The following is a 13,688-nucleotide window of genomic DNA, read 5'->3' as shown; positions in this document are numbered from 1 at the left end:
ACTAAGTACATTGCATTTGCCAGCATTTTTATCTCGCATAAACAAGCACACAGGGAACATTACTTACTCTTTGAATACAGGTGTTTAAAGACAAGAATAGATAAATTTTTATGCTTCTTCTTCGGTTTCTCCTATTTCTTTTAGAAAAGTAACATTTTAATTAGTATTTTAATCTTCAACTCAGCTGATTAGAAACATCGATCCATGACTCTCTTTTGCATGCAACATCCTTGGGATCTGTAAAAAGAAGCATAAAACCAGAAAGAACTGTGTTCAGAAAGAACTTACTTCAGGACATCCTATCACAGTAAGAAAGTCTGAAGTCAAATTGGTACAACTTTGTCCGAATCGGTTCACCAGTCACAAGACTATTCTGCTAAACAGTGTGTACAGAGGGACCATGATAAATATTTTATTTTTACGTTTTCTCCACTGTGAACAGTGTAAGGGTACAAGATGCCTCGCACAACTAAGTGTATTTCAAAATTTGCTCAGCAAGCATTGAGTCACAAAAAGTTCTATCTATCATATCTAATGTACGAAAACAAACTCCAAAGGATTACTTTCAATATATACACCTAAAAGTTAGTGCCCCCCCCAAAAAACAAGTTTTAACTGCTGAATAACTGTATTAAATATAGAAGCTTGAAAAAAAGGAAAAAAAAAAGGCTTCTTGACTTTAGCTAAAATGGTGGAAGAAAATGAAGTTGCTTTGCTATTGCAAAGTTTACTGTGTCGAAATAAAATGTTATTTTCATTAATTCTGTAATAAGATCAATACATTCATTCTCATCCAAGTTTAAGATCTAGTCCTCAATTTTAAATCTGTTACCCATAGTTAAACATACAAATTTAATAATGAATCATTTCTCTTATTATTGCAGAAAGCTATAACTGAACTATTAAGTTCTCAGATGTATGGTATCCATGAGGAGGTTTGAACTGTGCATTTCAAACAGCTGCCTGACAAAAGTCAAGTTATGAAGAAAACAAATATTGATTTTTTCCCTCCCCCTGACTTCAAGAAGGCATCAGTTGCTCTCAATGTGTAGAGAGATTATAGAGGATATTAGACACTATCTGAAAGCCGATGAGCTAAAAGGAAGTCACTGTTCCTGCATAACAAACAGTGTTTCAGATTCCAAAGGGAGCCACCTGTAGTGAAGAAGGTCTAGGTCCCCATGAGGATCAGGGTAATAAAGGATGGCGTTATGCTGCCTTCATAGTGAGGATGCAGGAAAGTCTGCAAAAATAAAGATAGTTCAACCAAGTAGCAGGAATGTAAGTAACATCCAGAGTTCTCGACATGAGAAGAGATGGTTGGTAGGTGAAATAAAGGTGTCATTTTAAAGAAATTACAGCTTTTAAAAAACCCAGAGTCCTGTAATATGCAGTATGATAGCTGCAGCTGTCTGTCACAGTTTCATCCATTCCAGTGCTCAGGATCAGCGAGTAACCCCAAACTGAAGGAACACAGCAAACTACAAAGATATATGAGAAAATTAATTATATCCTGTGGCTGGGTAGCTGGAATACCCAGAATTGGACAACTTCTGAGTGGAATACTCCCCTCGACTTTCACACTACAAATAAATCATCAGTATGTACCTCTGCTCATTTTACAGTGGTCTAATAATCTGCCCCACTTTCCACTTCTCCTACCATTAAGATCTTATGGAAATGAAACTGATGGATGAACTCACGAGACCTGATTCCATCAAGTGGATCAGAACAACCAGCACCACTGCCAACCACTGCTTTTTTATTATTTCCAAGTAACCAAATTTTCTGAAATTCTAAAAGAAAACTGTAAATAGGTATTTTTACGCATTGAGCATATTTTGAAAAGTCAGTTTATGACTTAATTGTGGTGCAGAGTCTTTTAAACCACAAATACAGCTTAGGACATAAAAATTCAAAAAGACACTATGAGGTTTCTGTTATTACCTTACAAAGAATATTTAAATCTTATTCACACTTTCACTTAATTTTATTTTCCTTGTTTTCCCTTCTACTTAAAAAACCCAAACATTTTTCTTCATCATTAAAAAATGTAAACTGGAGCTTAACCTACCCCATAGACCTCTTTAAAAGAAGGCAATATTTGTATATTCCACATTTCAAAAATGCCAGATAATCAGGAATATTACAGAAAAGTAAAATCTGGCACCTTGTTTCAGTCTTGGCTGCCTATTCAACAAGTAAATGTTTACAGACGGATTTCCAACTCCTTGTACTTTAATTAAGCTTACCAAAAGCAAAGAAAAGACTTTGTAACACAAATACACAAAATTTCCCACCATGTTCATTTTTCAGAGTTGATGAAAAAACCAGCAGTGAGTGCTGGATGGCCTTACAAGGCTGTACAACACTTAGAGTGGACATATCCAGCTGCCAAGAACAGTGCAGGCTGACATGACTAAGCATCCAGCACCAGGATATGCTGAAGTCTCTGCTTCTTTAACATGAACGTTTAGTACGTGCTTGGCTCCTCACAAATTAAGTAAGAGAGATGGTGGCTTGGAAGCCTCGGGGAACCAAGCAGCTCACACAAAAATGTTTTGGTGGTAGTGGGTTTAGATCATCTGGTCACATAAAAAGCCCTTCTTGACCATCCTGGAGGCTCTGCCCACATTCTAACTGAGCCCACTTACTTGCATAGCTTTAGACAACTTACCTATTCACTACTTTTTCTGAAACTTATAAAGTTGTTCTATAACCAACCTAACTCATTGCAGCTTCTTCACTCATAAAAAGGCTTTCTACCACAATACAGCAGCTACAGTTTTAGAACATTGTTCCTCATCAAGAAAAGACTATTGGCCAGCAAATCACCACCCGATATCAGGATCATCCAAAATAAGTAATTTTATTAATAAAAAGCATTCCTATGAATGGTGAGTTGTTCTTTGCCATTCTCCCAATTTGAGCTATTTGAAAAAAGTTTCAAAGCCATTTTGCAAAAATGATTTTGCAAGCCTTTCTATTTCTGACCAGCTAAACAAAAAAGTAAGTGGTTAAACTTGGAAATAATACCCACCACTTGTACCTAGCTCTTAATCAGCACACCAGCTGTGACAATACAGTAACTAAAACATAGTTTTTTAATGTGAAATTATGAAACAAAAGTTCCCTGGACGACTTTTAGCATGTTACATGAAACTGCACAAAGTTGTTTCTGTGGTATCCTAGGGCTACAGTAAGACACATAAACGAGCCACTGTTGACTCTCTTCAATTCTTAGTACAGTCATAGAGAAATATGGAGCGATTGTCCATGGATTGAAACCGCTATACCTCAACGGAAGTAATCCATATCATAACTTACATTAGCTGCAGATACCTAGACCTCAGAAGGAAAAGGAAAAAAGACCCTCAAACAATTCTACATTTAAAATATGCGTTTTTATCAAATTCAGCAAAATATACATATGTAAATGATGTAAAACTAAAAGCTTATGACAATTTAAAAGAACAGAACTTGGAAATTTTGCACATTTTCATTAATACATTAGTTGTACTTGAGCAAAATATACAAATTGCATAGTCTGAGAAAAAAAAAAAAGATAGTTCCAAAAAAGAACTCAAAAATTCAATTACTTTGTTTTCTTTTAAAAACATAATTAACAGCTGTTACTGAAAATAATATGGAAGAGTTTCTGATTCCAGAGAGGTGAAATGGCACCACCTAGTGACTTACAGATTAGAAAATCAAGTCAGGAAAGTTGTCAGTTCTTTTGCTTCCTCACAACACTATACATTCAAGTTTGGAAACAATAGCAAAAGAAAATGCAAAAATAAACATGAATGCTGGAACACTTACTACGTAACAAGGAATTGAAAGTCAAGTTCATTACTCAAGGATTATTTTTCTACCAAACTAGGTACCTACACTCTTTAGCATATTAAAATGTTTTTGGAGGCACATACGATATAAATTTAATAGTCACACACTACCGACCCAAATATCTTCCCAGGAAAGTCAAATGTTTTTTAAGCAATGGCAACAACAGCTTATTAAGGAGTGTTCTATCAATTAATGATAACACACATAGCAGCCAGAATTTATGAATAAAAATCAAGTAACTTTGGATGTATCTAACTCTTCACTGATAAAATCAAGAAAGGCAGTGGCCCCTTCAATTAATAACAACACATCATATTTGCACAGGCATCATGATTCTACGTGTATATGTTCACCAATTCGTATTTCCAGCAGGTTGCCAAAAAGCTGCCAGCACAGAGCATTTCTAAGCTATTTTCACAGACCTAAACTTCAGCTGCTTCTGTACAGATTGCATACATTTTGTAAAACCTTCATTCATCAGAAAAATACAGACAAAAAGCAGCATGTTTGCTACTTTTTATATTTTTTCCTCTGTGTTTTTCTTACAGGAATATATTGAAAAAAATTTCAGCCACATTTTTCTCAACGAGAAGTCATATGCCCTCTGGAGGACTATCAAGGAGGGCTTTTCCTTTAGGAATTGCTATACCAAAAGCAAAAGAGTAGAGGAGGTTGCACAGTGGAGATTCTATACTGCTCAGACATTTTTCACCCATGTTTCCTCTTTTGTTCTTTGCTTTCTGTCTATATTTAACAAATAGAAAAGAACACTTTCTTGCTTTGCTAGAGAAGTTAAGTCTCTAGCAACTCAAAAAAACCCCACCAAAACCCACCAGTCTAAACTTTTAGGGTGTCTCACTCTAAAAAGTGTGACAGGTTGAAATTGTAGCGCCAGATAATTATCTTTTACGCATTGAGAAACTGAAAATACTTTGTGAAGAACATTACAGCGATCTGTAGCTCTGCTCGCTTCTCACTTATCCATAGCTCTATGGCAGGGCAAAGAGTACTACCTATTCCTAATTAAAACAAATAGGGTTACCTGTTTATTTTAACAGAGTCAAAAGCAGTTAAGAAAAGCACCAGATAGTAGAGCTGGCATTGCTCTACACTGCTGCAATCTTCAGCAAGAACAAGTTAAAAAAAAAAACTCATCAGGGAAACCACAAAAGAGCAAGCTTCTACAAGCTACTACAGGCATGGACCGCATTCCAAGAACATAGGGATAAAATCCTTTCTGATTAGAATAAGCACTAGGTCAAACAATTTTATCCACTAACTTCAACGTATACAGCTGGCCTAGATCAAATTATTTCTCTATTTCTATGAACCACTTCACCACAGAGATACCTATTTTAGCTTTAGCAGAGCACAGAAGCACGTATTTGAACAGACTGCCCTTCCTCTTTCAAAACTGATTTCAGCTCAAGCTGAAATTTCTGCCTGCAAGAATGGCTTTCAGCTGACATACAGTAAAAACGGGACTCTTCTAATCAGTCTTTTGAGAATCCCTGCAGAGCTCACTCTAATTTTTACAAAAACCTGCATATCTTCAAAATGTGATTTTTTAAAAAAAACTTTATTTGCAAATCTGTGGCGGTATTATTTATAAAAATTAATTGTCACTTGTTCTAACCATCATGGAGACAAACATCGTGGAAGTCCTCAGACTCCCATGTGAAATCATGACTTTTCCAATCTCAGCTACAGATACAGTCACGGGACTAAAATAGCAAATGCTTCTGGTCATAAAAAGCAGTAAAATAAGGAAAAGACGTAGATTTCATAGATTTCTAGGTTGGAAAAGACCTTAGAGATCATCGAGTCCAACCGTCCCTAATCTCCATTAAGAGTATCTTCTCATTCTAAAATTTTGTATGAATACCCTGAAGGAAAAGGCATGCAAATAATTCAAAGAGAATACATGAACAAAAATGCCTTTTTAGGACTAGCTGTAACTGTATTTTGTCTTTAAGTTGGCTGCACTAAACTTTCGACAAGCTAATGTTCACACACTGAATTAGTTACGTAACTAAAAAAAGATCCATTAAACTAGTTCCTAAAATTAAAAGGAAAAAAGATAATTTCTACTACTTAAAACCTAATAATAAGGGACGTCACTAACATTTAAATTTTAAGACCCTGCACATACTCAAATAAAAGTGGCAGAAAATTTCATAGGAAAACTTGCTTGCACTCTAAACCTCACTTTTGATGTAGGTGAACCTCTGCAGAGGGAGGCTGAGCTCACTTGCTGGAAACCACTGCTCTAGACCAAGAAGGACAGACTTGCAGTGGAGTCTTTCAAGAGGCACCTAGGCATCCGACATCTCTTTTAGAAACAGAAGGAGCACGAACCTTTAGATCTTGAATTCATGAAACTAGTGCGCATGGTAGTGTATTATCAGGGTACGGGTGGTCTTTGATGACCAAGTGAAAATCAGAAGCACAGAGCAACTTTATTAATTGACAGTATCACTTAAAATATTCTAACTATGCTAAACTCACAAAGATGGTCAACATACAGAGGTGTTGATCGCCTCAGTCACCTCTATAGCTGAATCTTTTATTATTAAGGTAATCTAATAATTGGCACAGTTAACACAGTCTTCATCTTGGTTGCAAAGGAAATACTTAGGGCACTCTGACTGACTTCACACTTCATTGCATGCTACAGACACAATCATGTCTCCACACAATACATGCACCTGTGTCTGTCAAAAAGCTGTCAAAAGTCCAGTGGAATCAGGTATCTAATTCATTGATATTGAGAAACATACACCAATCAACATCAGTGTGGGCCACCTTTTCCCCAAAGCAAGAAGATTTTGGAAAGATTTTTGGAACACACATCGAAGTTTTCACTTGTTATTTGGAAGTTGAAAATAAAAACAGTATCTTTTTCTCTTGGTTTAACATCAGAAATATAAGTGGCAAAACCCACCTCATTACCATTTTGCACGTATTACCTGAATTATATACGAAGCTACCCATAAAGGACATTTACTGTTTGAGTAATTAAAGATTACGTTTCTGCCATAAAATGGTAATTATAGGGTAAGGTAAGTACCACAGAATGCTACCCATGCAATTCCAGGCCAGTGAAGCAAGCTGTTGCTTTTGCACTCACACACAGTCACTCATCCGACATTTTATACAGCAGTCACAAGACAACATATCATGATAGCAAAGGCTGCCATATCACACTGCAACCCACTTACTAGAAAACTTGACTATTAATTTTGTGTTCTCATTTAGATGGAATTTAAATAAAGGCAGAAAAACACTTTTAAAGGTCAATTAAATATTTCATTCTATATCCTTAAGCAAAATGCAGTTCGGAAAGTTTATTATCATTTAATCACTTTGATCTTTACAGAAAGAGCTACAGTGTCATAAATTGAGGAAAACTGGCAGGCAGTAATAACTGTAACGCATAAAAACTTCCAAATACATGGCTGAAAGTGAGCTTGCTCTAACTAATACTAACTTTTAATGAAGAGCTATGATAAATGAGAAGAGCTATGAACTACTTTGGTTTATACTGTCTTTCTTTCTAAGAGGTGGCCCTTACTGTAGAAGAAAGTTCAAGGGTTAATCAATAGGGTTAACCCCATTAGCTGTGTTTGATTTCCAATTTGCATCACAGACTCAAGTTTAAAAACTAAGTTCCTCAGTTTTATTATTTGCTTTAAGGCTGTTATTATTTTATCTTCTATTACAAAAAACTAACTCTTGAGAAAGTATGTTGCCACACAGAACTGTTAGCTATTAACTGTAAGCTACTTAAGGAATCCCCAGTGAATGGGAAATATCATATGACTTACTTCAAGTGTCTGTCGTAGGTAAATCGGAATAGCTCCTGGAGCAGAACAGGAAACACCACTGCAAAGATGAGCACGTTGCCATACTGATGCTTAATAGCTACCAACAATTTGCACAGCAACGAACCACACAAGGGAAGAAAGCAACAGGGAGACCAGCCAGATGAAAGCCCTTGAATCAAAGAGGGGGGGGAAAACCACAAAGAACTGCTGTTCATATTGCATTTTCCACTAGCATCTAAAATTTCTAATAAGGCTCTTCATAAGGCAAATAAATTGGTTAGAGAGTTGCAGAGTAAATACCACAGAAGACATACATTCTAAAGAAGAGCACGTTTCCCATGACAAGAAAATATTTTTTAATTTTAAGAAAAATTAAACTAGCAATTTAATCTCTGATGTGGACGGGGTGGTTAAAAAACAGTTAAATAACTCCACCCATTTATGCAAACTACATTACTACTGAAAAAAGATTACCCTAATTACACTGGGTGAGAAAACACAGAAAAGCATGACCAGCTTCTCAAACCACTTTCAGTAAAGCCTGTTTCCTATCGTAGCTACGGTTCTTGGGAACACCTCCGAGGCACCGAAAAGGAAAGAACGGCGACTCGAAACGAATTAAAAAGCAGATATGAAAACGGAGGGCCTGCCTAAACGTCGGAGCTGGCACAGGCTCAAGCCGCAAGCAGAGGGCGCGGGGCTCGGGGCCAGGGTGGGACCCGCTGGGCGCTTCTGCCCAGCACCCGGCGCCGCGGGGCGGCTGGAGCGGGACGGAGGGTGCGCAGCCCGGTACCCAGCGCCCGCCCGTGCCCACGTTCTGTATCGCGGCGTTGAGAGCTTCCTCAGGAACGCGCCGGGAGCAGCCAAAGCTCGGGCACCACACCTCTGGCGCTTTGCCTGAGGCGGCCGGGCGCGGGCCGGGCCCGCTCGCGGCCGGCGGGTGCAGTCACCGAGGCTGCCCCCTCAGCGAAGGCCCCCGGCGGCCGCCCGGGCCTGCGCGGCCGCGCTCCGGGACCGCGCCAGGGCGGGTTTTCTGAAGCAGATGTGCCCGAAGCCACCCGGCAGCCCTCGCTGGCACGCCGGCCGGTGGGCGCGGGGCGCCCCGAGGGGTCGGCGCCACAGAAACACCTGAGGAGAAACCGGGGCTCGGGCGAGCCGCCGCCGCCGCCATTTCGCAACAGCGCCCGACCCGCCGGGAGGGCCCTGCTAGCAGGACCGAGACCGCGGCAGAGCGGCGGCCCGGCCGAGGGGAGCGCCGCCCAGGCCCGGCTGCCTCCACCCTCACACCGCCGGCAGCGCGGCTCGACCGCCGCCCGACCGGGAGGGAAAGCCGGCCGCCAGCGGCGAGCCAGCGCCCGGGGCGGGCGGCCCACGTCGGAGCGGGCACCGCCCCCGACCCCGGTGAGGCGAGGGGCCGCTGCCGGCAGCTCGGCCCCGCCGCGCCGTGAGGCGGCCGGTGCCCGACCTGCGCCCCCGCCCCTCACGGCGGGGCCGCCCTTCCCGCCGCCCCGGCCGCTGCCTCCGCAGCCCGGGAGGTTCCCCAGGCGCGGCTCTACGGCCGCCCGCCCGGACCGACCTGGGCGCGGCCGTGCGGGGCACCGCGGGCTGGTCTCGCCACACCTCCTCGGGGAGACGGAGGGAAAATGGCTTCAGCTGCACGTTGCGCTTCACTGGGGGTTTTTTGGGTGGTTTTTTTTTTTCCTCTCTTCCCTTGAAAGAGATAAAATGTAATGTAACAGCGTGGGCTAAATAGGACATGGCACTGCAAGAACAGTTAATTGATTGAAGACTATTTTTAAAGGGTTTCTCAGCCCCACACTTGGCGCAGGGAGTTGCTTCACCATTTCCTACTTTCAAGTACACTTACCAGTGCAATTCCGGAAAATTACTTACGAACAGTAGTTAAAGACACACGTAGTTGCCTTTTCCCTGTATTTATTGGTTCAAAGTATAAACGTGAGTTTTACAAAGCCATTGCATTTGAGGTGCGGAAGCTCAGCAGCAGTATCCGGCAGCGCTAGACATTAATGGCATGGACAGAACTTGCTCAGGCTTCTTGGAAAAATTCCATTCTTCATCTAGAATACATACCAGAGTTAGTTTCTATGTTGCCTGAAAAAAAAAAAAAAACAACCGCACAAAACCAAAACCTACCAAAAAACCCTCAAAACTACAGTAACACTAAGGATTTGCAAACAGCCTTGAAAATAAATTAAACATTCAACTTCTCTTAAAAAAAAAAGCATAATTGACATAATAAATTCGCACTTCATTTGCAGTTAATTGGGTAAGTAAAGGCTGCACTTTTCTCTACAGATGAGCACATTGCTAGTGGTCCAACAAAAGCACATATGTGGATGAAACAGTGCTGAAAAGGTTAAAGATGGTTTACGTAAGCAGTTGATAAAGGTGGCAGCTCGGCAGTTCTGCAGCCTGCCATTTTCTGTCCCCAGAGAAGTATGTCAACAGTAGCATCATCTCTTTATGCTGTACCACAAAGGTGTTAAACCAAATCATAAAGGTTAATGAGCACAATGGTAATGTTTCCCTGAAAAAAAAAAAAAAAAAAATCACAAAACATTTTGAAACAAGTCCATCAATCTGAGAGACCACTGCCTAACACAAGGCCTCTGGGATACCACTCGTAGCTGTGTATCATGGACACTCCTTTGGAGTGGTGGCATAAGCAGAAAAAGGCACAACTGCAGTATGTCATGTCAATCAAGGTAGGTATTTAAGACGAAATAGGGCAAAAGTCTCAACACTTAGTGACTGTTCACTGAATTCTTGTTCATTTTGGAGTCAGTACAATGTATTCAGTAGTAGAGTTCAAATTACACAACTTTCCACAATTCATTAAACATGTTAATTCCTCAGATGAGGAAAATGCTTGTAAGCGGCTCAAAACGTGCAACTTTATTTCGCAAACTGAAGGAACAATATGTACTGAATACGTGCTCAGAGGAATTTATGTAACATTTGTTCACACCAGAAGCTTAGTGCTGATGTGCTCTATTGAAGCAACTACAAAATATCTCAGAGCCCTAAAAGTTGTCTTCAGTATGTTTTGCATTCCATTCCATGCCCTTTCTGTAAACCTCTAGATGGCAAGAATAACATTATACAATATAAAAGCTTCGTTTTTCTATCTCTTGAAGATTAGAATCTTTCTAAAGAAAAATTATTCTGATATCTTACATGATACTGATGACTTAGGTATTGTTCAAGAGTCCTAAAGAGCTTCCAGCCAGTCAAGTTGGAAAAAGACTCATTTAGGAAAAAGGCAATTTACCAGATTATAAAAGCTGGATGCATTCTACACCTGTTCCAAGAACTTGCCTCTAGTCTACAAGCGTGCACTATTTGTATAGTAATTGCTAGTCTGTAACCAAGAGTAGATCCAGGAACTGTAATAAATCACCATTTTTAAGCACTGTAAGTATGACTGCTATTTCCTTTTAACAAATGGAAAATGCAAATGCATTTAAAATGTTACTGGGATGCAGATGCATATCACTAACCTCTGCAAGAACTGAAGGACTGACAGAAGTGATTTTAGGACTGCTGAGCATCTAGAACAAGTTCAGATCAAGATCTGCAAAATAATGTTTAAACAGCTGGTCCTAAAGCAGCAAACTTGTCTGCCAGAAGCAGTCTGGAAAAAATGAAACAAAACAATGAAACAAACCAAAGCCAACAAATAACGTGTAACAAGAACATAACTCTAACCTTCTGTTGCTTAAGGTAAAGAGACATTACATCCTTTCAGTTAAATACAGTTTTAGATGAACACAGGAAAAGAACAAACTCTAGAAGCTAATTGTCATCCATGCATTTCCCATTTATTCCTTAGGGTACCCACTTGGGCATCAACCAACTTTTGTCTTAGGCAGACAAAACCATTCTCTCCTTAGGTTCGCTCATTTTCATACCAGTTGTGAGTTATTGCCAAATCACAATGATTTGAAAGTCAAGAACTATTGCTAATATAATAGCCAACAAATATTCTGCCAAATCCCTCAACATTCAGTGTCGAAGGAAGTTGGACAAACACTACTCGCTACATTAATTCATGGTATTTGTGCCTCAGGTTACTTGAGAGTCATACCGTTCATATAACACTAATTTAAAACAACAAAAAAGGAAGTGTTAGCAGCTTAAGTGAGTAGATAATGCTTAATCAAACTGAAGATTGTCTCATATTATCTTTATTCTTTGTTCAGAAGTTACTCTGGAAGGTTATTTCATGGCACTAAATGTCTGGAATTCCTTATGAAGCTGAAGGTCACTGAAATAATAGATGTAAGCAATCACTACAGGAATAGAGGCTATTTCAGGAGAAATCGAAAGAACAGTCTAGTTTGGGAACAAGCAAAGCCGTACAAAAACCCTTGTGGTTTGCCACTGAAGTTAAACAAAGTTTTATAGATGCAACTCAGCTGGACACCATTCCACAACAGATGTATCGAAAATAGAGTGGAAATGTCAACTGTATTAGAACTAAGTGGAATATTTCATACAAAATACTCCAAAAACTTTTCATTATGTAACTTTTATTTGAGACACGCATCGTTGTAAAAAAGTTCACATGGAATAATAAAACCACTGGAGTGTGAAGTTTTCTTTAGGGGTTGGGTTTGGATTTTTGTCTATACACATCAATATACAGTTAATGATTAGGTTTACAAGTTAACCACATGACAAGTTCACTTTTATCTGCAGGAGCTTTTCACATTACACCTTTATACCAGAGATAAAATGTGCTTAAACACACACAGTAGATCACTTCTATTTCAAAATTAAGCATTTTCTCAAGGACTATACTTTTTATTCTGAATTTAGTAGCTATATAGCATTAAAATAACTGTAATTGAAGTTTTACTTGCAAAAATGTTTGTAAGGCCATAGGAATGCACTAAAATACTTAAATTCACCAGAAATAAGAAAAATACATGGAAATCCTGCTTTTGTGGAAGAAAGAAATACAAGTTTTATTTATAAGAATGAGAAAGGCATTAGCAGTTCAGTGAATGGAGGAGGAAAGAAGACCTATTATCACCTACAGACCAATCCTTAGGAAGTTTAACAGCGCAAAATTTCAGTTACATTAACAGATAACTAAGTAACAGATGCATTTCACAAATAACACACTTATGCATTTTACATACTATTCATGTACTTTCAAATCATTATCCATTCACAATATTTTAATGCGATATGTATATTCAAGACTCCTTTATTCACTTGTGAAAGCGATCCGCTTAATTCACTTGACTTCAGCAGAGTAGTATGGGAAAGGTACTTACAATGGGAAATACTTTCTCTAAAAAGAGCTACAGGTCTGAAAAGCCAATCAGCATTTTTGAGACTGTCCCCCCAAACAGAAAAGTGAGCTCGTTTAAGCTTTAGCAATAATAGAACTTCCAGACAGTAAGTAAATCAAATATTATATATATACTCAACAAAAACTTCTTGTGCATGTTTTGCTGAGCACAGACTGAAAGCTAAAATTGCAAAGCACTAAGACCAGTTTATTTTTTGTTTGGAGCTTTTTTTTTTAAACCATATAGAAAAGTATCAGTCAAGATATAGTGCATAGACATGGGGCTGAGGGAAAGCCTTCATAAAACTCAACAGCATAAAGCAGCATTTTTGTTTTATCGAAATCCACCAAAAAAATGTCTGCCTTTCCTGAATGGATAATGGCAATTTCTGAAACAAAAGAGAAATACATTTGCTGCTTAATGAATTACAATTAGATGACTTTCATTCTAATGAGCATTAGAATACTAACTACTTGAAATACTAACTACTTGACTGAGGTATAGTTAAGAGTCCTTCAAAATTTAGATTATATAGTCTTGAGCAAAGAAGCAACAGAGACTGCACAAAACAAACACAGTGCTATTAGAAAAGCCTGAAGTACCTAGCATCTGACACGCAGGCAAAACATACCAGTTATCATCACCTGCTTGTTTAAAGGAAAATAGGGCTAAAAATTCCCAGTAAAACATA

Source organism: Tauraco erythrolophus, chromosome 14 (genome assembly GCF_009769465.1).
Source record: "Tauraco erythrolophus isolate bTauEry1 chromosome 14, bTauEry1.pri, whole genome shotgun sequence".
Taxonomy (NCBI): Eukaryota; Metazoa; Chordata; class Aves; order Musophagiformes; family Musophagidae; genus Tauraco; species Tauraco erythrolophus.
The sequence above is the reverse complement of the archived record's forward strand: the minus strand, read 5'-3'. Positions refer to the sequence as shown.